Genomic DNA, 25985 nt, shown 5'->3' with positions numbered 1-25985 from the left:
TTTCTTATTGTTCCCCTCTAAAACCTAGGTGCGTCTTATAGGTCTCCTTCCTGAAATGCAGAGCGGTGCCCACTTCCAGCCCAGAGCTCACCTGGCCACTGCCCAGAGCACTAATCCTGAGCCTGCTGGAGTCTTCAGAACTGTAAGTATTTACAGTCATTCACTGTAAGCTATATTATATATAGTACTTGTTTTATGTAAGGGTGCTGGGTGGTTGGAGAAGGGGATAGGGGATGGAGAAGGGGGATGGAGGGGTACAGTACTATCTGCACATTGTAAAAAAAAAAAAAAAAGTAATCTGCAAAATACTATATATTTGTGTCAGAAGTTGTGCTTTTTTGATTTTTAGAATAATGATACAGCCATTTTATTTGATACTTTTGTGGTGATTCTTCTTTTTTTTCTCTATAATAGGGGACACTATAGTCACCAGAACCACAACAGCTAAATGTAATAGTTCTGGTGTCTATAGCATGTCTCTGTAAGCTTTTTAATGTAAACACTGCCTTTTCAGAAAAAAAGGCAGTATTTACACCTCTAGTGGCCACTCATCAGATGGCCACTGGAGGTGCTTCCTAGTCCAGTGTTTATATCCTATGGGCGGATGTGAAGTTGTTAAGAGATTTTAGTGTTTTTTTATTAAACAAAAAATGTAATTATTATTATTTTTTTACTGCGATTTCAGGGAAAATCAATTAGTTACAGCGAAGCACAAGGAGATTCAGCTTTGCAGCAAATCAAATGTTTCCTTAAATTTGAATCAAAGTCCACTTCGTGAACTTCGATTTGCTCAACACTACTGATTACCACTGTGGCCAGTGAGTAGTGCAACTCCTTCTGTTTCTTATGTGGGATCAAGAAGGGAAGAAGTGGGGACTGGAAAGCATCAGAACAGTAATGGTTATTAATTTCTTTAACCCACTCTGCACTATAAGACAACCCCTTTAATGGACTTTCTATGAAACTGATTCTACAGCAGGAGTGCACTGATCAGACGTGCTTGTGGCATGAGAGCAGAGACAGGTAAGTACTGGTGGTGTACTCAGGGCAGGCATGGGGGAGGGGGGGGGGGGAACTGGGCAATTGCCCAGGGCACCGATCCTCCAAGGGCCCCCCCTGCTTCAATCCCAGACAGATCGCCGAAGGTTGAACAGTCAGTACTGCAGAGTGGGGAATTTAATACAAGAGAAATTTCTATGAGGTTTTTCATTAAAAAACATAGCATTGAGCTCTACAGCCCAGTGGTTAAGGCTTTTGCCCTTAATGTATTAATGTAGAAGGTTGTGAGTTTGAATCCCCACAGAAACATTTTAAAAATAGAGGCTAAATGAAACTTAAATACACAGGGTGTCCCCAACAGTGAAAAGTTTGATTTTATTGAGAAAAAAATTGAGCAAAGCGTAAAATATGATGAAATAACACCCATATTAACCAACACCAACCTTTTTAACTGTAACCAGTATTTTTTGTTGGGAAAGGTGGCAACCCTAATAGCCCCCCACTCAGGACCTTTATGGGCCCATTCAGTGCAGCAAGCTAAGCCTCATCAGGACTCACTTCGTATTTTTTTCTTTTCATTGCGATATTCTGACCCTCATAATTTTTTTATAGTTATGTCTATGGAGATGTATGGGGGGCTAATTTTTTGCGGAACGATCTGTCGTTTTTGACAATGCCATTTGGGTTGTGTGTGACTTGATCACTTTTTATTCAATTTTCTTGGGAGATAAAGTGATGAAAAAAACTTGAAACAGCCTTTTTTTAAAAAAAATTCTGTTACGCCATTCACCATATGGGCTAACTTTTTTAAATATATTTTAATAGTATGGGTGCTTTCGCATGCGGCGATGCCCATAATTCAAATTTTTTTGGTTTCTTTTTATTTTGGGGAATGGGAGTGATTACAATTTTTATGTTTTTTTATATTTTCAAAAGGTTTTTTTTACATTTTTATTTTCTTTTTGCTAAGTCCCCCAAGTGGACCACAACTTACAATCATCAGATGTAAATTGCTCCATTAGGATACATGCGCACGATTGTATGTGTTTTGCAGTCGATGCGCACGATTGTATGCCATCTGTTTTTTTTTTTGCGGATCCATTGTAACAACGAATAAGAATAGGACATGTTCTATTTTTTGGCGGGGCTACGCAACGGACATACTGATGTGGACAGCACGCAGTATGCTGTGCGCATTTTTTGCAGACCCATTGAAATGAATGGGTCTGCATCCTATCCGCAAAAAAAAAACTGAGCAGACATGGAAACAATCAACGTTCGTGTGCATGTAGTCTTATGCTGCATAGAAATCACTTTATCACAGTTCAGTGCTGCCATCTAGTGGCGTGAACTGGGATATACTAACAATGAGCCTGGAAGCCTAGTACAGGCTGCGACTCATTTTTAGAACAGGGTGCTTTCCCTGATCTCCTCTGGGGGAAAGAGCGCCTGAAGAGGAATCCAGTGTTTCTGGTTTTTAACAGTCTAAGATTCCGTGAGTAAGGGGAACTCATTGCTGTGGGGGAAGGGGCATGTGCCATATTCTGGGGCCATGAGGGTGAAAAACGGTGTGAGGAGCTTTACAGGGTGTAAATCTGTGAGGGAGCGCCGAAATCGACAGAATGTAACTGTGTTGTTAGTACATTATTACAAGATTTGGGGCCCCACTTTTGATTTTGGCCAGGGCCACATTTTGTCTAAAACCGGCCCTGGGTGTACTGTGTGGCCATCTCTGGGACCCACGAATACAGGTAAAATATAGTGTCTTCCGAGCCCTGTAAGTCACTCCAAAAAGGAGTAGATGAAATGGAGTCTTTCTTGTAGTCTGTGGGTGTAGTGAAAGACTCAGCTTTTTCACCAATTTAGGTAAACTGCAATGGAGAGGGACACACTTTCCGAACTGCAGAGAAGAGGGCTCCATTCTCCCAGTAGGCAACAGTTCAGAATGTGCAGCCATGTCTATAGCCCTTCAGGGTATGCCACCGCCATATAATAACGATTACTAAGTAATAGATAATTAAATGCAGGGCTCTTGACTTCTAATTAAAGTCAAGTGCACGAAGTGTATAGAAGCCTCCAGCGCGAAGACGTGAGAACATGTCATCAGCTCAGTATACAGAAATCTCTGCCCAGATGTCATTTTTCTGCGAGCAGTTAGATTTCGGCACACAGCAGACAGTTCACTTCCTTGTGCTGCTGGAGGAGGAGCGTTCCCATTTCTTTTTCACATCACCCAGCCCCTTCTCATACACCTCTGACAGACTCCTTCCTGTCCTGTCACACAAGGCTCAGTGCATATTAGTAGCAAGACAAGCCTGGAGTCCCTTCCTTTAGTAGCTCGGTCTCTGGCCATCTGTACAGCACGCCAGTAAGTTCTTCATTTCTCCCTGGTACTTTTGCTGCAATATCAGGATGGGACAGTGCTTCGTTACTGGGAGGTGGGTGGACCTGTAAACCATTCCACTGGGATGCTCTATCATGTTTCCTAAGGGAGTAGCCTGGAATGCTGAATGGTGGTGGCTCCTGTGTCTAATGTCTTATACAGTAGAATGCTGCGTCCTCCTAGAAGGTCCGATTAGGTTTATATGATACTCGTGGGCTTCGCTGTGTCTTATACAGGATACTCATGAATTCCGTATACTCCGGTAAGTATAATCGAATACTGTATACTCCTAATTAAATGTTAATAGGTGGAAGTCTACTTGTCTGAATGAGTAGATGATGGGATATCCTTGACTTAAGAGTTAATAGAAAGATATGTACATGTGAATCTGTCACCGTGAAAATGCAGTGCAATCCGCAGGCAGCATGTTATAGAGCAGGAAGAGCAGAGTGATCGAGTTGTGTGAAGGAAGTTATAAGGATCCCAGTGTCTTATCAGTGTATCTTATTGGTGATTGCTATCTGTTCACATTCAGATGGGGGAGGATATCAGTCGTTTAGGTAGGACTACTCACTGGGCATAGAAAAAACTGGGATTTAAATGTAAAAATGACAAGTTCCAGTGTTTCCCCACAAAGCTGTACATCAGTGGGCTCTGCTCCTCCTGTTCTCCATGCATTGCATTTTCATGGTGACGGTTTTGCTTTCATAGAATGCCTTATACGCAACGTGTAGAAGTAAGAAAATGTTGAGACAGATTGCTGCTTTCTCATAGGCTCGGGTTGAAGGGCTTTCGACTGTGGCTACTTTCACACTGGCGTTTTGGGCTTTTGGCTTTCTATTAGTGAGATCCGTTCAGGGCTCTCACAAGCGGTCCAAAACGGATCAGTTTTGTCCTAATGCATTCTGAATGGAAAAGGATCCGCTCAGGATGCATCAGTTTGCCTCCGTTCTGTCTCCATTCTACTCTGGAGGCGGACACCAAAACGCTGCCTGTAGCTTTTTGGTGTCCGTCTGACAAAATTGAGCCAAACGGATTCGTCCTGACACACAATGTAAGTCAATGGGGGCGGGTCCATTTTCTATGACACAATCTGGCACAATAGAAAACTGATCCGTCCTCTATTGACTTTCAGTGGTGTTCAAGACGGATCCGTCTCGGCTATGTTAAAGATAATACAAACTGATCAGTTCTGAACGATGCAGATGGTTGTATTATCTGAACGGATCCATCTGTGCAGATCCATGATGGATCCGCACCAAACGCGAGTGTGAAAGTAGCCTTTGATGAAATTCTGTGCGTAATCATAAATTGTGGATACACAAATGATATTTGCTCATTATTTTAGATATTAGGACCACTGCATACTGCGGTTGGAGAACCATAAAGCTGGGGCCAGAATAATGCATGCTCATACATGAAATGCTTCGTACATCTACGTTCAGGTTCTGGATACTGATCAGATGGGATTAATAGAATTCCATATACTTGTAGGATGGCTGTAGACTGATACGCTGGTATATATTTATGCAGGGCCAGCGCTATAATAAGGCAGACCAAGCGGCTTCCTGAGGGCGCAGAGAAGGGGGAGGGGGGCGCAGGGGCCAAAAAATAAAACTTAAAAAAAATTAAATAATAATTTGCGTGTGTGCCGTGCGGCCCTGGCCCTCATTCACAGAGCGACACGCAACGCGGTCAAGGGGTCAGGGGGGTGACTGGCGAGTGGCGCCTTGGTGGCTGGCGGCAGCAACTGGAGCGGAGGTCTGGAGCAGGGCTGTTGGTGAATGTGAGTCTGTGACAGTGACTCACACAGCCAGGCTCAGACCAGATGGACTGCCGACTGCCGTAGGTGGAACCGGTAGGTGCTGAGCGCAGAGCGGAGCACATAATGTTTTTAAATAACAGAACATTAATGGTGGGGGGGGGGGTGACATGATGGAAGGGGGTATGGGACAAGAAAATTGGACAAAATGTCTGTAGTCTGTCTGTGGGCCCGCGGGGAGAAATGCGATATGGGGGGGTTTGGTGAAATGGACATGATGGAGGGGGAGAAATGTGACATGGAGAGCTGATGTGACATTGGGGGGTGATATGAGATGGAGGGGGGAGAAATGTGACATGGGAGGGTGATTTGACAAGGGGGGTGATGTGACATGGAGGGGGGAGAAATGTGACATGGATGGAGGGGGGAGAAATGTGACATGGATGAAGGGGGGAGAAATGTGACATGGATGAAGGGGGGAGAAATGTGACATGGATGAAGGGGGGAGAAATGTGACATGGATGAAGGGGGGAGAAATGTGACATGGATGGAAGGGGGAAAAATGTGACATGGAGGGCTGATGTCACATAGGTGATTTGACATGGAGGGGGAAGAAATGTGACATTGAGCAGGAGAAATCTAACATGGGGGGTGATGGGACATGGATGGAGGGGGGAAAAATCTGACATGGATGAAGGGGGGAGAAATCTGACATGGAGGGGTAGAAATGTGACATGGGGGTGATGTGACATGGATGGAGGGGGGAGAAATCTGTCATGGAGGGGGAGAAATGTGACAGGTGATATGACATGGATGGAGGGGGAGAAATGTGACATTGAGGGGGTGAAATCTAACATGGGGGACGATGTGACGGGGCTGCCAAAATGTAGCTTTGCTTGTGTTGGCAAAAATCCTTGCACCGGCCCTGTATTTATGCTGTATACTCGTACTGTTTGTGTTGAGTACTTCTCCATAAAATGCTATTATGGGTCTGTTATTAATAATGCAGCGCAGTCTGGCAGCAGAAGCTGGAGATATTCCTAATTTAGAATCCTTTCTGAGCAGTGACCCCTGTCACAGCGGTGCTGCTTGTGTAAGCTGTCAACAGGTCGTGATAGGACGGCGTGCGGACGGGAACGCAGTGCTTATTACATCATTGCCGCTTCACGGTGATATCAGGGGTGAGTGACCAACAACAACCCTGCACAGTTCCTTTTGCATCTATTTTACAACCATAAAAGAAACAAACCCAGAAGTGAGCAGCAACCTCGTTTTGCTGGCCCAGCATCCGGTGCTTGTGACTGTCACTGAAAGTACTTCTGCTCTCACTTAACCCCTTCACTACTTCGTTACACCATCTTTTGCTTATTCCTTTACGTTGTACTGTCCCTCAGATTGCTCCAAATAACAGCGCCTCTATATTTTGCACGAGAAACATTTGGATGGGAATTATGATGGGCCTGACACAAAAAAGTAGCATTCCATTTTTTTATATTTTTTTATATTTTTTTGTGCCTCTCTCCTGCTTTTCCAAAACAATTGCGTAGGGCTTCCCATTTACCCTGGGTTCACACCTGAGCGTTCTGAAAGGAGCGCTCTGTATGCGTGATTATACCGGCGTTTACAATCGCGCATACAGAGACAAGCGAACGCCTATTGTCGCGCGTTCCCGAAAGTCTATGTACGGGAACGCGCGACAAAACGCCCCAAAGAAGCTCAAGAACTTTTTTGAGCGTAGGGCGTTTTTCAGCACGTTCAAACGCGCTGTAAAACGCTCAAGTGTGAACCAGGGCCATAGGGAAGCATTGGTTTTCATGTGTTGAGCGTTTTACAGCGCGTTTGAACGCGCTGTAAAATGCTCAGGTGTGAAACCAGCGTTACACCAGAAACTAGCATATATTTTACAGCAGTGCAAATCTACTCCTCTCATAAGTGCCATAGATTAGTTTTTCTGGCGCAGAGTACCTTGGCAGGTTTTCCTCTTGATACATTTGGCACATCTCACTCCAGGGCACTTCTGATTGAGACTGTAGTATGAAACCCCAATCTTATACATCCCCCTATTGTTTTTAGTCTCTGAATGTTGACTTATACAACTGCCGCTCTGGAACAATTCAAAATTACAACAATTTTTCCTCCACCTTCACCACGACTTCACCCACATTCACTATCAAAGCCTGTGAGATGACAAAAGTTACACATTGGGTGACATTTGCTAAGCATGTCGCACCAGAAGTATGGCGTAAAATGCACCAAAAAGAACGGCGTTTTGACTTGCGCCAAATATATCGACTGTTTTCTCCAGACTTTTCACCATAAAGAATGCATCACGCCAGAAATGAGTTATAAAAGTCAAAGTGGGCGGGGCTATCACATTGGCGCATACTACGCCTTATTTATCATCCTCTTATTGGCAGAAATGGCTCAAATTGTTGAGGACAATTAAGCCGACTTATGTGATGTTGTTTTGTGTAAAAAGTAGCATTTATGGAAAAATAAAAAAATAAAAAATTGTCGTGGGAACAAGTGATAGGTAAGTATTTAAACAGGATGCGTTTATTTTTATCAAAAAAATTTGAGCCAAACAGGGTTTTGTCAGTAAATTGACATTCAACAAACACAAAACAATAACAAAAATGTCCCGAACTGGAGACAAAAGTCGCAATTTACCACAGGAAATGTTAAGTCACAAATATGTTTCAAAAGTCGCATGTGTGGTCTGGCAGGGGTGGCTGAAATTGTGCATTTCTGTGCCATTAGAGTAAAAATGTCACAAATCAAGAGAAATAGGCGTAAAATCAAGTTTATATTTTAAAAAGTCACATTATAAAAGTGGTGTGCTCCTTTTGATATACAAGGTGAAACCAATCAGCACTTATATCTTGTAGTGAATGCTCTGGTAGGTGCGTCACCTTCTTATACCTCCAAGTTAGCGATATCTGCATAATAACCACGATATGTAAAACGTCGTCTTGGTTATAGTAAACTGCTCGCCCCCGGAGAGTATGTTTGCTTAGTACTGCTGTCATCAAACACCGCGTGACCTTTGACTGAAATTAGAGATGTGCTAAGTTCTTCAAAACTCTATTTGGCTGCTTCGCTGAATTTTACAAAAAAATTCGCTTAGTGACGAATTACTTCGTTACAAAGCGCATTATTTTGTAAGTAGTGGGTGTAATGACAGGGAGCTAGAGCTGAGTTTAAAAACAGTGTAAAATTAACAACAAAAAAACAATTGCATCAAACTTACCTCCTCCATTTGCTCACGACGGTCCGGCCACTGGAAGATCTCGGCCGAAATCCTGTGTGGCGCGAGATTACGTCCAGCGTGATGATGTAATCTCGCGCCGCACGGGATTTCGGCCGAGATCTTCAAGCAAGATGGAGGCTGGCGGCCCGTCGCGAGCCAATGGAGGAGCTAAGTTTGAATCTTTTTGTTTTTTATACTATTTCAGGATAAATCGATTCGCTGACACGAAGCACAAGGAAATTCGGCTTCTTGGCGAATTGAATTGGGATTCGATTCGCTCATTTCTAATTTAAATCCAGCAAGGGGAGAATTACTTTTTCCCATTTCACACTCAGGCTTCATACACATGACCATGTACGGACTTGAATCTGCAAACCACAGATCTGCAAAATACAGTACTGATACTTTCCATGTGCATTCTGCATTTTTCTCACTCCGATCAATACAGGGTTTTTCCCGTCCACAATATAGACCAAAATAGGACATGCTCTATAAATTGCTGGAAGGCCACACGGGACCGGTGTTCCTGGCTCCATAGAAATGAAGGGTAGCACACAGATAAAAAATACAGTCATGTGCATGAGGGCTTACTTGGGTTTTCGGCATGCTTCCTATGCTTCTGCACGTTACAGGGTACTGGCCTGCTATATTACATGTTGGCCTTGTCCCAAATTGCATAGCTTTGGTTTAGTAAACCTGGTTCACTCGAGTATGCCTGAATCTGGTATAGAAGCTCAGTCCTATTCACTTGAATGGAACTTGCAGTGCCAGATACAACCACCTACTGTATATGAACGAACCACTGTGGCGGTATACTCAACGGGATGCAGTGCTTGGATCCCCACATAATAAATACGGATTACCTGTCCTAAGGATAGGCTCTTAGTATTTCAACCCTTAATTCCCTGTGGCATAAGAGTACATTATGAGAACTGCACCATCAGTTAGCTCTATTATACAGCGACACTCCACTGTAACTGCTGGGATTTAAAATAATGCCACTTCTGACCTTTTAACCCCTTAAACGCCCCATAAGTGGTGAGATAAAGGGGTGGGATGTCCTATGTTTCCCCATCAGCCCCTGTAACATAATGACAGGGTACCAATGGGTTGCTATTACAGCTCAGGGCGTAACAAGTACACAAACCTATAAGGCAGGGATGGCCAACCTGCGGCTCTCCAGCTGTTGTAAAACTACAACTCCCACCACACTCTGCTGTAGGCTGATAGCTCTAGGCAGTCTGGGCATGCTGGGAGTTGTAGTTTTGCAACAGCTGGAGAGCCTCAGGTTGGCCATTCCTGCTATAAGGCATGTAGGTAGGGCCTAATAGGCTAGGCAGAAGTACATATTGCAGTGTATTATATCGGCGATCACCGGCTCACCCTCAAAAAAAAACTTTTGCCACCAAAAAATGTCCACTGCTACATCGAAAATAAAATGAAATAAAAAGTTATGTTACCAAGCTAGGCTGTGTCCTTAAGGGGTTAAAGTATTTTTTTTAAGGATGTTCTTAAGAAAGGCCATTCTTGAACGCATATAGATGTCACGACCATGTTTATGGCCGTGACTCCTTGGGAGCCGCATACAGTTGCCCGCGGTTTGGGTTGTTGTGTCAACCGCAGCTGGAGGCGTAATGTTGTTGGCCTCAAGTGCGGTTGCCACGGACAACAGCTCTGTGTGCGGTTCCCTTGGAGTTGTGTGCGCGTTTGTATGCACTTTCGTATGTCTGTGTGCACTCTGTGTTATGTGTGGTGTGCACTTACATCTTCCCCTCACTGTGGTTGCCCGTGGCAACATTTGGTTGTAGTGTGTACATGTGGTGGCAGTGTCCCGGCCTTCGGGCTGACTCCCAGGACATGAGTGCCACCCATGTTGTTGCCTGCGGCAACAGCCACAGTGTGTTTCGTGTTTTGGACACTTCCCCTTTTAAGTTGTGTTTTCCCTTCCCTGGTGCTGGAAGGGTTAACTCCCTTCCCAGTGTGTGTGTGTGTCTTTGGGTGTGTCCGACTGTGGGGTGTGGCTTCTTGGCCTATAAAGCCTCACTGTTAGCACAGGTCTGAGGGTTGCTTCAGCCATGCTTAGCTGGAGCAGCCTCCTGTGTTTTCTACCTGCCAGTGAGAGCCACCCCTGTGGTCATAAAGATATTGTCACATTATGTTTATGTCTTGTTGTGTGTGATGTCCATGTGGTGTTCTGTTGGGACCTTCCTTTGGTATTTTGTGCAGCTTATGGTTCTGGATTCCTGTGTGCACAGGGATCCAGTCAGCAAGGCTGTGGCAGGTTGGTGGAACTACTTAGTTTGCCTGCCATTTCCATAAGTCTGTTTGTGTTCCCCTTTTCCCTGCAGCTTGGCCATTGAGACCCCTGTTCCTCCGTGTCCTGGAGGAACAGGTCGTCTTTCCCTGACTCCTAGTCCAGGGACCGGACAGATCTGAGGTTCCGGAGCATGGGTCCTCCTACCTTAAAGGTCGGCCCATGCAGCTAGGAGTTAGGGTCAGGTTAGGGACGCGTTAGGAGGTGACCTGCTCCTTAATCCTGTCTTCCTGGCCGAGCAGCCTAACATCATCGGGCATCGCACAGCTGAGGGTTTTCCCCATCCTCAGCCGTGACAATAGATCACCAGAAGGAAGGTGCAGTGATGTCCATACAGATGCGGCTGTGCACGATCCTGCTGTGTGTATGTAGTCTATTACCAGCAATGTTGTAAGAAATTACCTGTTTGCTCCCTGGGGTGGAATTTATTGGCTTTTTTTTCCACAAGGACAATCATACATGGCGTTCTTCAATAATAACAGAATTATTGCCTTTCTTCCTGTACCACAGGACTCTAGACCCCTTTATGTGCCTCTGTATAGCACTTTGTTACAGTTTTATTCTGCCCCAATAAAATTCGGATTGAAAACGAACAGTGTACAAACTTGGAGGCTAAATTCACACGACCATATGAATGAGTCCGCGGAATGGGTGCAGACCCATTCATTGCAAAGGGGCCGCAAAAGATGCGGACAGCACACCATATATCCGTTCTGCAGTCTAGCAAAAAAGATATAACATGTCTTATTCTTGCCTGCACTTGCGGACAAGAATAGGCATTTTTTATGATAGCGGCGGCATGTGCTGTCCGCAAATTGCGGAACGCAGATGGGCTGGTGTCCGTGTTTTGTGGATCCGCAAAACACCACAGTCGTGTGAATGTAGCCTTACAGCTCCTCACAATTCGGATGTTGTACATGGCAGTGCGCATAAACACAATTTTGTAGACTTTTGATTTTGTTACGCAGCTTTAATATATTTTTATTGGTCATAAAATGGGAATTTTCCTAGACAGTTATAGGAATAGCAGCCCTGTTATAAGTAACAATTGCGGGAGCATAGAAGGGATTAAGAGTTGAAAATACTTGTATTATGAAGTATTTTACTTATGAAAAAACCCTGCAGAGTTTTGGAATAGCAGAGATTTCTCCCCTGCCAGGAGGCTTAGACTCTGAGAGCAGAAAGAAATGAAGGTCGTTCATGGGCTGAAGTGGTGGATTGTAAGATATTATGACATATAGGGCTGTAGCTGGCCAGCTAGGACCTGTCCTAGGTTGCTAGTATAGCTTAAATGTAAATACAGCTAGACCTGCTAATAACCTTAATACAGTTCCTATATTTATGTGTTAAAGACAAAAGCAGAGTTATTTACTGTGACAACATGTTTTGGATGTGAAAGAAAAGACCAGCACTCACTTATCTTTTTTCTTTTTCTTTTTATTCGCCACACATAAATATGTTCAGTGACGCGCGTTTCGGCTCTGTTATGAGCCTTTCTCAAACCAATGGCATATAACGAAGTCATACAATACAGGTGATTTAAATAGACCGCCAAAGCGGAAATGACATCATGTAGTCATGGTAATTTAGACAAACAAAAATGGAGTAAAAGGTAAAAAAGAGGAAAAAGGAGAGAAAGAGCAAAGGGGAGGGAACAAAAGAAAAGGGGAAACACAAAATAAGAATTTAAATAATCAGATACACGTGAGAAACAGCCCAATCGCAACAGCATCAATGAGAATGATAGCAATCATAAATTCTTTTGAAGTTCTCTAGATATTCGTACTAGCTTGCAATTCAGATGATGCGGTTGGGGGGTTCCTCACGTTTTCTGTAAAATACAAGAAAACAAAGTATAAATTTAACATACATGTAGAGGAAACAGACATCTACAGAAAGCTTTGGAGATCATACTCCCGGTTTAACCCCATGGGTTCCAGTGTCTGAAGTGTATGAATCCAATAGGATTCACGCTTCTTTAGCATTTTCAAGCGATTACCGCCTCTACGAGGTTGTTGTACCTGCTCAATAATTTGGAAGCGCAATTGCGCAATATTGTGCTTACAGCGATCAAAGTGATAAGGGACGGGTAGGAGTAAATTATTTTTTCTAATAGTGGACTTATGCTTAGAGAAGCGATCCTTCATGCGCATGGATGTTTCACCTATATATAACAGTCCACAAGGGCACTTGAGTAAATATATGATGAAACTACTATTGCATGTGAAAAAGCCTCGAACTGGAAAGCGCTTGCCTGTATGGGGATGCGTAAAATATTCCCCTTTAATTACACTTGAACAGTGTATACACCCTAGGCAAGGGAATGTGCCCTTTCTAGGAGTTGATAAAGTCTGCTGACGCTTCTCAGTTTGAGCACTGCCCACATCCGCCCTTACCACCATATCGCGGATATTTTTGTTACGCTTATAGCACAATAATGGAGGATTTTTAAACTCCTCAATAGAGGGATAAGCCCTTGACAATATATTCCAATGTTTAGAAAAAATAAATCGACACCTATTCACCCATGGGTGGAACTTAGTAACGAACTGTATACGCGACCCCCTAGACTCCTGTTTAGGGGTCAAGGAGGTGACCCTACTCCTCTCACTATCCAGCAGTGCTGTGGGATACCCTCTATTCTCAAATCTCATAGACATTTCATCAAGACGTTTTTCTTTCACTTCAGTATTAGAGACAATCCTACGTACCCTTTGAAATTGGGAGTGGGGTAAGGCTTTTTTTACTGTGGGAGGATGATAACTTGAGAAATGGAGAAGAGAATTTTTGTCAGTATTTTTAATATACAAATCAGTCACAATTGACCCACCTGCACCCTTAATGACCAGGGTATCTAAAAAATTAATCTCATAATCACTATAATGTACAGTAAACTGCAGCTCGGGCCAAATTGAGTTCAGAAATTCTGAAAAGGCACGAAGGGATCGAATGCCGCCCCGCCATACACAAAACACGTCATCGACGAATCTTCGCCAAAAAATACAATGAGATTTAAATAGATCATTGGTGTAAATATACTTGTCTTCAAACCATGACATGTATGAATTTGCATATGGCGGTGCGGCATTCGAGCCCATCGCGGTCCCACAGCACTGCTGGTAGTGGGTGTCCTGAAATAAAAAATAATTCTCAGTTAAAATAATTTCAAGAAGTTTCAGAAAAAATTCTTTGGCACCTTCACTGTGAGAGGAGAAGGATAGAAGCCACTCTACAGCCCGTATACCCTTCCAGTGAACAATAGAAGTGTACAAAGAACAAACATCGAAGGTAACTAACAAATCATCATCCTGTAACACCAGGGTCCCAACCTCACGCAAAAATTGATTCGTATCAAGCATTGATTCGAATATATTGTCAAGGGCTTATCCCTCTATTGAGGAGTTTAAAAATCCTCCATTATTGTGCTATAAGCGTAACAAAAATATCCGCGATATGGTGGTAAGGGCGGATGTGGGCAGTGCTCAAACTGAGAAGCGTCAGCAGACTTTATCAACTCCTAGAAAGGGCACATTCCCTTGCCTAGGGTGTATACACTGTTCAAGTGTAATTAAAGGGGAATATTTTACGCATCCCCATACAGGCAAGCGCTTTCCAGTTCGAGGCTTTTTCACATGCAATAGTAGTTTCATCATATATTTACTCAAGTGCCCTTGTGGACTGTTATATATAGGTGAAACATCCATGCGCATGAAGGATCGCTTCTCTAAGCATAAGTCCACTATTAGAAAAAATAATTTACTCCTACCCGTCCCTTATCACTTTGATCGCTGTAAGCACAATATTGCGCAATTGCGCTTCCAAATTATTGAGCAGGTACAACAACCTCGTAGAGGCGGTAATCGCTTGAAAATGCTAAAGAAGCGTGAATCCTATTGGATTCATACACTTCAGACACTGGAACCCATGGGGTTAAACCGGGAGTATGATCTCCAAAGCTTTCTGTAGATGTCTGTTTCCTCTACATGTATGTTAAATTTATACTTTGTTCTCTTGTATTTTACAGAAAACGTGAGGAACCCCCCAACCGCATCATCTGAATTGCAAGCTAGTACGAATATCTAGAGAACTTCAAAATAATTTATGATTGCTATCATTCTCATTGATGCTGTTGCGATTGGGCTGTTTCTCACGTGTATCTGATTATTTAAATTCTTATTTTGTGTTTCCCCTTTTCTTTTGTTCCCTCCCCTTTGCTCTTTCTCTCCTTTTTCCTCTTTTTTACCTTTTACTCCATTTTTGTTTGTCTAAATTACCATGACTACATGATGTCATTTCCGCTTTGGCGGTCTATTTAAATCACCTGTATTGTATGACTTCGTTATATGCCATTGGTTTGAGAAAGGCTCATAACAGAGCCGAAACGCGCGTCACTGAACATATTTATGTGTGGCGAATAAAAAGAAAAAACCTTTGAAGATAAGTGAGTGCCGGTCTTTTCTTTCACTTGTACTTGGACTTCGGCCCTGGACACGTGCACCACGCCTACAAACGGAGTGCCGGCTGACCCTCGTTGAAACATGTTTTGGATGTCATATAACTGTTATATTTTGTGTTCACAGAAGCAGAAAAAGATAATATATGCCTTTAAGATCCATTTTGTAATGTAAGGTAAGCTCAGTGACACAGCAGAAACAACAGAAAGTATAGTGTTAATCTGTTGCTGCTGGGCAGAAGTCTAGACCAATCACAGCCAGCTTCTCATACAGCAAGAGTTTTCACCAATCATAGCCAGCCTCACACACAGCCTGTCTGGGAATTCCCCTAGCAGGAGCTGCTAGAATCGTTATTCACCAGAGACAGGAGCTGAAGAGACATTCACTCCACTGAGAGCTGTGTTTTTTATGGGAACAAGAGGCCAAAATAGGTATTTAAATCAGTTATATAATGGTCATACTGTTAGTATAGTGATTAGAACTGTATACTGAGCCAGTTATACAGTACAGACCAAAAGTTTGGACACACCTTCTCATTCAAAGAGTTTTCTTTATTTTCATGACTATGAAAAATGTAGATTCACACTGAAGGCATCAAAACTATGAATTAACACATGTGGAATTCTATACATAACAAAAAAGTGTGAAACAACTGAAAATATGTCATATTCTAGGTTCTTCAAAGTAGCCACCCTTTGCTTTGATTACTGCTTTGCACACTCTTGGCAAATCAAAACCAATTGCAACCATACAATTGCAAATACAAATTGCAAGCATACAAACCAGATTCCATACAAATTGCATACAAACTGAGAACTGCTCATACCAGATCATAAGCAATTGCATACTGCAAACTGCAAACCAAGTTGAGCAAGCAGAACTATTAGACCTCAGATATACCTCTCAGAGAGATCATAGAGTGCTTAAATAACTTAAAGTGAGAGTACAGATACTCAAGAGAGAATTATATCCACTATTTTATGTTGAATGACAAGATTGAACAGTTGAACCACCATCTTATGCATACCGCCATTTTGTGATCTCTTTTCAACACGTGTTTTGTACCTGGACTATCTGCTGCGGAGGCGGCAGTGTTATATATTATGAAAAGTTGAAGTTAATAAAGAAGTTATTTGAAACATTTGGTGTTCTCTTTAAACCTACTGTTTTCATGCAACGGCGCTAGAGGAATTGCAGAGTACTAGACAGTAGTGATGGACGAACATCTGCCAGGACGGTGCACGAATGAGATCAAATGTTCGCGAACCGCAAGTTCACAGCAGGTCCCATTCATTTTAATGGCTGGCGAACCTGAAAAACCTTCAGCTCATATTTGCAGCCAAGAAATAATTACTAGAAGTGCACAAATAGTCCCACAACATGGACAGTGACATACCAGATGTACTATTTGAATTTGCGATCTCCATTCATAATTTTTTTCTATGCGAAATATCAGCAATATAATTTTTGCGTACGAGCATGCGCAAATGCACTATACAGTACCCAAATGCACTATAAAGAAAGTATATTGGTATATAACACCCCGCTTCAATAATTTTTTTTGGGTGACAACTGGTATATCACACCAGTAGAAATTATTTATTTCAATAACGCTTGTCCCTCTATATACCTGCAGTATCGCAGCAGAACCGCCTTGTACAAGGAAGGCAATCCATTAGAATATACATAAAGATAAAACATAGCCTTTAATAATGTTACCATGAGGGTCCTTTCACACGTCCGTAAGTGTTTTTCGGATCCTCAAAACACGGACACTGGCAATGTGCATTCCGCAATTTGTGGACCGCACATCGCCGGCACTATAATAGAAAATGCCTTATCTTGTCTGCAATTGCGGACAAGAATAGGACATGTTCTATTTTTGGGCGGAAACGGAAGCACGGATGTGGAAGTACGGATCCGCAAATGCGGATGCGGACAGCACATTCTGACCCCATTGAAAATGAATGGGTCTGCATTTTGTGGACGTGTGAATGGAAAAGATATCCCTCAAAATAAAAATAAATTAAATGATTAAAGTTCCGGTAAGCAAAAAGCATAGATGTGGTAGGCAATAACAAGTGCTCGGCGGAACTAAATCAGAAACCATATTTCCTACCACAATCCGGGGTGTTCCAGTGCACATCCATGAATCCCGGAGGGAAGCAAAAAACAACTATTCCTGGGCTAGATGATGATGTGGTATTGAAGGACAGGGTGGGCAAAGATATTGCCCTACAGGGGGGTGCTATTCTGGCCCTGATAGCCTAACCACAGACCACCCGCCCTGATGAGAGCGACCCCGTCCAGAACCTTACCCTATATAAAAATGGCCCTAGTAAGCCCCAACCCCTAGGCCCCTGACTTCCAGGTGATCACTATATAGATCTATGTGTTTTTGACTCATTATAGAAGTCTATTATAAGTATATCGCACCCCTCTGTGTATCACACCTATCGATAGCACACCTATACCAGTCCTTAAAAGGACTTTTGTGGCCCTATTAGCTAGCGTTTGGTGTCCCTAACAGTCTGTCCCTGGTCCACACAGCAACCTCTCCCTACACTGGCAAAACACTGAATGTAAAATGACGGCCAGATCAGGTTTATTTATTTATGTCCATGTGCTGAAACATCTCAATTGCCGGTCCTGTACCACCTGATGGATGTGTCATGGGTCAAAGTTCTTCACAATGTAAAAGAATATGGCGGGCTCGAATATCTCCATATGTTCGCATGTTCGGCAAATCGCAAACACGCAAAGTTCGCCGTGAAACGACTGTCGGGGGCGAACCACAAGGCCATCTCTACTAGACAGTCTGGTTAGACCAAAAGTCAGAGATATCAAAATTCTTATAATGCCACAGCGCAAAAGGCACTTCATAGTGCTGCGCCTATCATAAGGACGCTCATGTATATTTTCTCTTTCACAAAGCCTAATGCACTTTTCTCCTAATGCTGCCTTGCCGTCTCTACCTGCCGTCTAGTGCACTCTTCTGCCTATTTACACAGACGTGGAGGGTAACAGCCGCTTGTGTCTGTAGTGAGCAGGTATATTTGCTAATGGATTTAAATTATGTTTATTGGTATTGGCTTCTTTGTCAAGCACTTAGTCCGTTAAATGTGGCTTTCAATAAAAGTAATGCTTGTCTGAACCCAGCGCTCCTTGTTATTTAATAATTATTTTATAGTTTTCATATATAAAATCTGCATATTTAAACTTTTGCACTGGCTGATTATTATGTTTAGTGATGAGCAAAATATTGGAAAATTCAATTTGGCTGCTTTGTCGAATTTTTACAAAAAAATTTGCTTTATCATAAAGCGCATTTCTTTGTAAGTAGTGAGTGCAGACCCCTGTCAATGTACTCCTCAGATGCTGCATTCATAGCAGATTGCGGCATCTGACATTCATTTTACAGTGTAAAATTACAAAAAATAAAAATAAAATCATACTTACCTCATCCATTTAAATCGAGAAGACCTCCAGCGCGAAGTCACATCGGCCGGCATTGTGACGTCATACGTCACCGTGCACGGGATTTCGCAGGAGATCTTCAATCAAGATGTCGGCGGACGGATCTTTGCATTCAAATGGATGAGATAAGTATGTTGTTTTTTTTTACCGCCATTCAGGGGAAAATCGATTCGTTACCATGAAGCACAAGGAACTTTAGCTTCGTGGAGAATTGTATTTTCCCTGAAATTCAGATCGAATCAAACTTCGTCAGGTTTGATCCCTTTTGTAGAGACTGTGCCTTTTTACTTGCTATTTTATCTAACAGCAATAAAATTATAAGGTATAATGATTTTATTATTTTGTCACACTTCATTATAGACATATACATTAGCATTTGATTGAGAATGGGCCTATGTGAGACTCTGATTACACTGTTATGGCCTCGTACCATAACGGAGTCAAGACCATTATGACAAACAAGTTCTCAAATGGATCCCAACGAAACCTGACAATTTCCACTTGCTTATAATGGGGTTCATGAGGTTTTCAATTGATCTATTACTACCGTAGCAAATACCAGAGCCTGCCACTGCAAAAACTATTACAGTGAATAGTGCCACGTTCCACAGAACGACAGGCTGCTTGCCTGAGTTAAACTCACTGCATCATAGTGATCTATGATCCTGTGAGTTCCAGACCATCTGAGGGTCTACTGTACCATAGTTATATGATGCCTTGGGTATAGGACAGTAGATCTCCGGTCGGGCTGGTCCAACATCACTATGATGCTGTGAATTCTAGACCGTCTGCAGGTCTATTGTCCTAGTCATTTGATGCCATGGGTATAGGACAGTAGATCTCCGGTCGGGCTGGTCTAACATCACTATGATCCTGTGAGTTCTAGACCGTCTGCAGGTCTACTGTCCTAGTCATATGATGCCATGGGTATGGTTCAGCTGGACCTAGATCACTATGATGCTGTGGGTTCGGCTTAGATGGGCTACAGTTGGCTCAGGAAATGCATCCATCACACTGACTGTATTTCACGGACAACGCTTGCTTGTCTGACAGCAACCTTAGGTTGCTTAGGTCCTCAAAATATGGTACGTGTATCCCATAGGTGCATGCCATGTCTCTGAGGGTGCTCACCCTGTGCTCATTTTGTGCTTTTCATTTGCAGCAGCACAGTAGACGATCATAGCTTTGGAAGCACTTTACCAGTTTATTGGTTAGAAATATTGAGAGATACTGTTAAGTAAGAAGCAGTAGTGATCAATTACCTTTAATAAAGGTTTACAATTACATAGTAGGGAAATTTTCAGGAACAAGTAAGATTTTAATTTGTGTATCTACATACTGTGGGAGAGGACTGTGAAAACATTGGGACAGATTTATAAATATGGTGCAACTTTGAAACTGGTTTAAGACAGTCCTGAAAACGGTAGCAGGTGGTTTGGACCACATTTGTCTGACATCTAAGTTTTCTGAAGCTATATAAGGCTGGGGCCACGTGAGTGTATTTATATGCTGATAGCTAAAATTACAGCCATTGTTATTTGCTTGCAAGGAAAGAACATGAAGCTTCTAGGCCTCACTACAAAATCTATAAATCTGTCTTTTATATGGAGGCACCTCAGACACCAGCTGCCCTAATTACATGAAAGTTGCATAGTTGCATATACAGTGAGACCTCTTAGAGACGAACACTGAAAATTGCATTGACAAGTGGTCATCTCAAAGAAGATGGCCAATATGCATTATATATGGTGGAACTGAAAGGACATCTTGTCTGGACAAGGAGAGATGTTCTTCTCAGAAAGGTGGACTTTTTTTGCGTAAATAAATAAGGAATTTCCGTAGTGACAGAACCTGTTCCTGCAGTGTTAGTAATAAATCTGCCTTAATTTGTTGTTCTCAAAGATAATGTCGGTAGCAGTAGCAACTCTGGGAGGAACTGAGAAGTAATAATTCCAGTATCTGACATTAGTGATTGTGTAATGGAGTGTACTCCTTACTAGGTTATGACAATGAAGTCATCAGCCCACTCTGTACCGCAGAGTTCAGTCTAGGAACTGTTTACAGAATTTGCATGAATGAATCATTGATTTTGTCATTGTTTTTGTTTTAGATCCTGCCATGTATTCACCAAAAGGATTATTTATCTGCCTTCCTAACAGCGGTCCGTAGTATCGAAGCATCTAAGTAAGTACTTATGACCCAATGCACACACAATTTTGTAATATCATATACATTATAGATTAGCAAATCCATTCATTAGAATCAAAATATGACCCAAATCTTTGAAAAGATACTCAGTCTGTAGATAGCGAAGAAGGACCGGCACTCACTTTCTTGATGATATAAAGAGATGTTTGTTCAAGGCATAATAGCATCATCAAGAAAGTGAGTGCCGGTCCTTCTTCACTATATACTAGTGGGATGCCTTCCCTGGACGCCACGTGCAAAGCGCAGTGCCAACCCATCTTCTTCAAATACTGATTCCGTAGAATCAGAATTTCTACAGATTTGTTTGGGTAGAATTTTTTAGAAAGAGAAAGAATCTTATTTCAACCGAATAAGAATGGTGACGGTCCTGATTCCTTTTCACTTTTAACAGGCTCTACAAAGACTCTTAATTTTAAGGACTGCTGAGGGTTAGAACACTGGGACATTTCCAAACTGGAAGTGATGGCATATCCTTGTAGTATGCCATCACTTCTAATAGTTGCAAAACCTCTTATTTAGAACTGCTTATATGCCGTGTTTCCCCGAAAATAAGACATCCTCCGAAAATAAGACTTACTTCCTCTCGCTGTAATATAAGGCATCCCCCCGAAAATAAGACCTCCCCGATAATAAGGCCACCCCCTGAACATAAGACCTCCCCGATAATAAGGCCCCCCCAGAATATAAGGCCCCCGAAGCTACGGTAAGGCGCCTGACTCCTCTGGACCGTAAAGGCGGGCGCCGCCGTGCAACTCAGTGATTGGCCGCAGTGCAGCCAGAGCTGTTCAGGCAGTGCAAGGTCTCTTTAAATCAGAGAGCCCGCGCCACGGCCAGGACAAGCTGCCGCCTGCTGCTCGCTCTGCCCTGACGGAGTCTGGCTGACTCACAATTAGACAGTGAGTGAGTCGCGCGGGGCAGGAGTCGGGCACATTGTGTGGAATCTGGCTGGCAGGGAAACACAGGGAGGGGGGGGAAATGTCTGATAAAGTGGTGGGGGGATGTCTGGTGAAGGTGGGAGGGGGGAGACTAAACAATCCACTGTCCACTGGCACAGGGGAGGAGGATCACTTAAAATGATATAGGGGGATCAGAGGGGGCAATCAAAATGACACAGGAGGATCAGAAGGGGGTACTAAAATGGTAATCCCCCCTCTGATTCTCCTGTGCCATTTTGATTCCCCCTTCTGATCCCCCTGTGACATGGAAAAATAAAACATCCCTGAAATTAAGACCTAGCGCATCTTTGGGAGCAAAAATTATTATAAGACACTGTCTTACTTATGGGGAAACAGGGTAGTTATATAGTAATTCGATTATACACTCTTATTGCTAAGGAGCAATATGAAATTACGGCCAACAGAGCTGCAGGATTTTGACTTTTCCCTTCCACATCTGACTACTTACACTAATTGTGCAAAGAGGTAATAAGAACACCTTGTGGAAGTGGCTCCCTATGAGTCTAAAATCCTATTTTATAACAAGCTTTAGGACATGACAATGTAAAATAGCCCACTGCTTGAGAAAAGTCAGATTTTGACTCATAGGGAGCCACTTCCACAGGGTGATGCTAGCGAGATAGTTCTCTTTTCTTGGGAGATACCTCTTTGCATATTGTTTTCCCATGGAGCCTTGCCAATAAGTCTCCATACCATGGATTACTTCCAGTAAGTCTCCATAAAGGTCTGGCTTCTTTAAAGAGATTCAGCACCCTGAGATTCAATCTCAGGAAATCACACTTGAGACAGTTGGGTGAAATTGTGACAATATGTCTCCCATCACTTCTATATGATTCTTCAAACTTCGTACATACTCAAATCTGTATCCCTATTCATCACCTACAGTACCAAATGTTGCAAACTTTTTCCTTTTGTAAATGATGAATGTTATTTTAACCTTCAAAAACACAATTACCAACAGCACAAGTAAAATAGAAATCTATTTTCACTGAATTATTGTTGGGACTTTTACTTTTGAACATTTCCGTGATGTCATTTAAGTTTATGACATTACATTGTTGCCTGTTGCATATAAAATACTCCATACTTTACCAGTATAAAATCCTCAGCATCACTATTGCAGTGCCAGAGTTGAGGAATAAGTGAAAAAGGAGCCCCTTCCCTCTGTCACCACCGTGATCAGCCTTCATCAAGGCGGAGAATAGGTTCAATGGCTTTAAAGCTGTTTTTTTTTACTATCTTGGCCATTGGTAAATGAATACTGCTTTGAATTACAGCTGTCCTTCATTATGTAGGATGCAGGTAGGATCCTGAGAATCGATCATCGATATGTAAGTACCAGTAAAATGTGTATGGCATTAGATATGCAATATTTGCTATAGTTATTACAAAATTTTTGCAATTATTCAACGCAGTGAAATTGATTTGCGTGCAGAAAGCTTACTACTAGGTAAATTCTGCAGGTGACTGTTGAATCTGGTGTAGACCTGTAGTATTCACTGCACAAACATACAGGGTTGAAGACTGCAAAAAAGTTCTGGGCATGTTACCTTAAGAAATGTTATCCCCTTAATGTAATTACTTTCGATGACTTAAAGGAATGATGTTAATAAGGGATTACACTACTGCATCTTTAATGTAAAGGAAATGATTTGCTGGTAAATCAGATTTCAGCAGCACAGAAATAAAATGGTTGATGTTCTCATTTGCTTTGGAGAAATAGCAGACCTCCGATGTTTATGTGGAGCTAGAAAAGGGAACGTGGCCAAGATCTATCGCTATAGAGAGGGGAGGGAGGCAGCCAGCAGTAACTCAGAAATTATTCTCCTACACAGTCAGGAGATGTGTACAGGCATAATAATATATATGAAGTTAAATGAAAAATAGACCATAAAAATGAAGTCATACAGAACGGGCAGATATTGAGGAGCCTAAAACAACCACAGGATGGGTTTAGATTTTAGAAAACATAAGCAAAGTTACAAAATAATCCTAGGCACAATAAAGCAGTATGTTTGCAATTATTTATAGTTCCGTTGCTGTCTAAGTACAAAATTAAGCAACTTTCTAAACAATCTGCATTATAAATTTCCCACTATTTTCCTTCTTCAGAGTACGTGTTACAACTGAATCTAACCTAAATCCCCCACTGCTCCTGTTTCTGACAGTGCTCTCTGATCGCCCTCTCCCTTCGGTTAGTGTTAGGCTAGGTCTACACGGCGACACTGGTCGTGCAACAGCTGTCGTGGCTAGGATTGCAGAGTAGTCGTGATCCCATAAAAATGAATTGGATTTCCGCGGCGGTCGCAATAAATCCCAGCAATGTTGGATTTCTTGTGACTGCCACGGTAATCCTATTCACTACTTTGGGATCACGGCTACTCTGCGATCCTGTTTGCCCTCTCTAGCCTTAGGTGTGGCAGATCTGTTTGGAGAGGATCCAATAAGAGCAAATCACACAGGCTGTAGATCAGGAACCCTCAAACTGCGGCCCTCCAGCTGTTGCAAAACTACAACTCCCAGCATGCCCGAACAGCCTACAGGTATCAGCCTACAGCAGGGCATTGTAGGAGTTTTAGTTTTACAACAGCTGGAGGGCCGCAGTTTGAGGATGCCTGCTGTACATAGAGAGGAAAGCACATACAAGGCAGTTTGCAGAGGAAGACAGCAGCATCGTGGACACACAGACCTGAAATCAAGGATGTATTACTGCGAGGAACATACAGTTGCAAGAAAAAGTATGTGAACCCTTTGGAATGATATGGATTTCTGCACAAATTGGTCATAAAATGTGATCTGATCTTCATCTAAGTCACAACAATAGACAATCACAGTCTGCTTAAACTAATAACACACAAAGAATTAAATGTTACCATGTTTTTATTGAACACACCATGTAAACGTTCACATTGCAGGTGGAAAAAGTATGTGATCCCCTAGACTAATGGCATCTCCAAGAGCTAATTGGAGTGAGGTGTCAGCCAACTGGAGTCCAATCAATGAGATGAGATTGGAAGTGTTGGTTACAGCTGCCCTATAAAAAACACACACCAGTTCTGGGTTTGCTTTTCGAAAGAAGCATTGCCTGATGTGAATGATGCCTCGCACAAAAGAGCTCTCAGAAGACCTACAAATAGAAATTGTTGACTTGCATAAAGCTGTAATTATAAAAATATCTCCAAAAGCCTTGCTGTTCATCAGTCCACGGTAAGACAAATTGTCTATAAATGGAGAAAGTTCAGCACTGCTGCGACTCTCCCTAGGAGTGGCCGTCCTGTAAAAATGACTGCAAGAGCACAGCGCAGACTGCTCAATGTGGTGAAGAAGAATCCTAGAGTGTCAGCTAAAGACTAGCAAAAGTCTCTGGCATATACTAGCATCCCTGTTAGCGAATCTACGATACGTAAAACACTAGACAAGAATGGATTTCATGGGAGGATACCACAGATGAAGCCACTGCTGTCCAAAAAAACATTGCTGCACGTTTACAGTTTGCACAAGAGCACCTGGATGTTCCACAGCAGTACTGGCAAAATATTCTGTGGACAGATGAAACAAAAGTTGAGTTGTTTGGAAGAAACACACAACACTATGTGTGGAGAAAAAGAGGCACAGCACACCAACATCAAAACCTCATCCCAACTGTGAAGTATGGTGGTGGGGGCATCATGGTTTGGGGCTGCTTTGCTGCATCAAGGCCTGGACGGATTGCGATCATTGAAGGAAAAATGAATTCCCAAGTTTATCAAGACATTTTGCTGGAGAACTTATGGCTATCTGTCCACCAGCTGAAGCTCAACAGAACATGAGTGTTGCAACAGGACAACGACCCAAAGTATAGAAGTAAATCAACAACAGAATGGCTTAAACAGAAGAAAATATGCCTTCTGGAGTTGCCCAGTCAGAGTCCTGACCTCAACCCGATTGAGTTGCTGTGGCATGACCTCAAGAAAGCGATTCACACCAGACATCCCAAGAATATTGCTGAAATGAAACAGTTCAGTAAAGATGAATGGTCAAGAATTACTCCTGACCGTTGTGCACATCTGATCTGCAACTACAGGAAACGTTTGGTTGAAGTTATTGCTGCCAAAGGAGGTTCAACCAGTTATTAATTCCAAGGGTTCACATACTTTTTCCACCTGCACTGTGAATGTTTACATGGTGTGTTCAAAAAATATA

The 25985-nt window shown here is 42.5% G+C and overlaps 1 protein-coding gene across 12 annotated transcripts in view; it reads left to right on the top strand.

Moving 5' to 3' along the window:
- Positions 1-912: 912 nt before the first annotated feature.
- The window catches only part of GCNT4 (glucosaminyl (N-acetyl) transferase 4), a 38256-nt gene continuing 13183 nt past the window's right edge, over positions 913-25985 (top strand). Inside the window, exons 1-4 of one of the 12 annotated variants that reach the window (XM_044276069.1) lie at positions 3268-3644; positions 15289-15337; positions 20750-20823; positions 23081-23134. The gene's annotated coding sequence lies outside the window, so the exon portion shown is untranslated. Of the gene's footprint in view, positions 1024-3258; positions 3645-15288; positions 15338-20749; positions 20824-23080; positions 23135-25985 lie in introns of those variants that run through there. The other 11 variants (XM_044276074.1, XM_044276076.1, XM_044276079.1 and 8 more) reach the window with 11 other exon arrangements.

Source organism: Bufo gargarizans, chromosome 1 (assembly GCF_014858855.1).
Source record: "Bufo gargarizans isolate SCDJY-AF-19 chromosome 1, ASM1485885v1, whole genome shotgun sequence".
Lineage (NCBI taxonomy): Eukaryota > Metazoa > Chordata > Amphibia > Anura > Bufonidae > Bufo > Bufo gargarizans.
The sequence above is the reverse complement of the archived record's forward strand: the minus strand, read 5'-3'. Positions and strand labels throughout refer to the sequence as shown.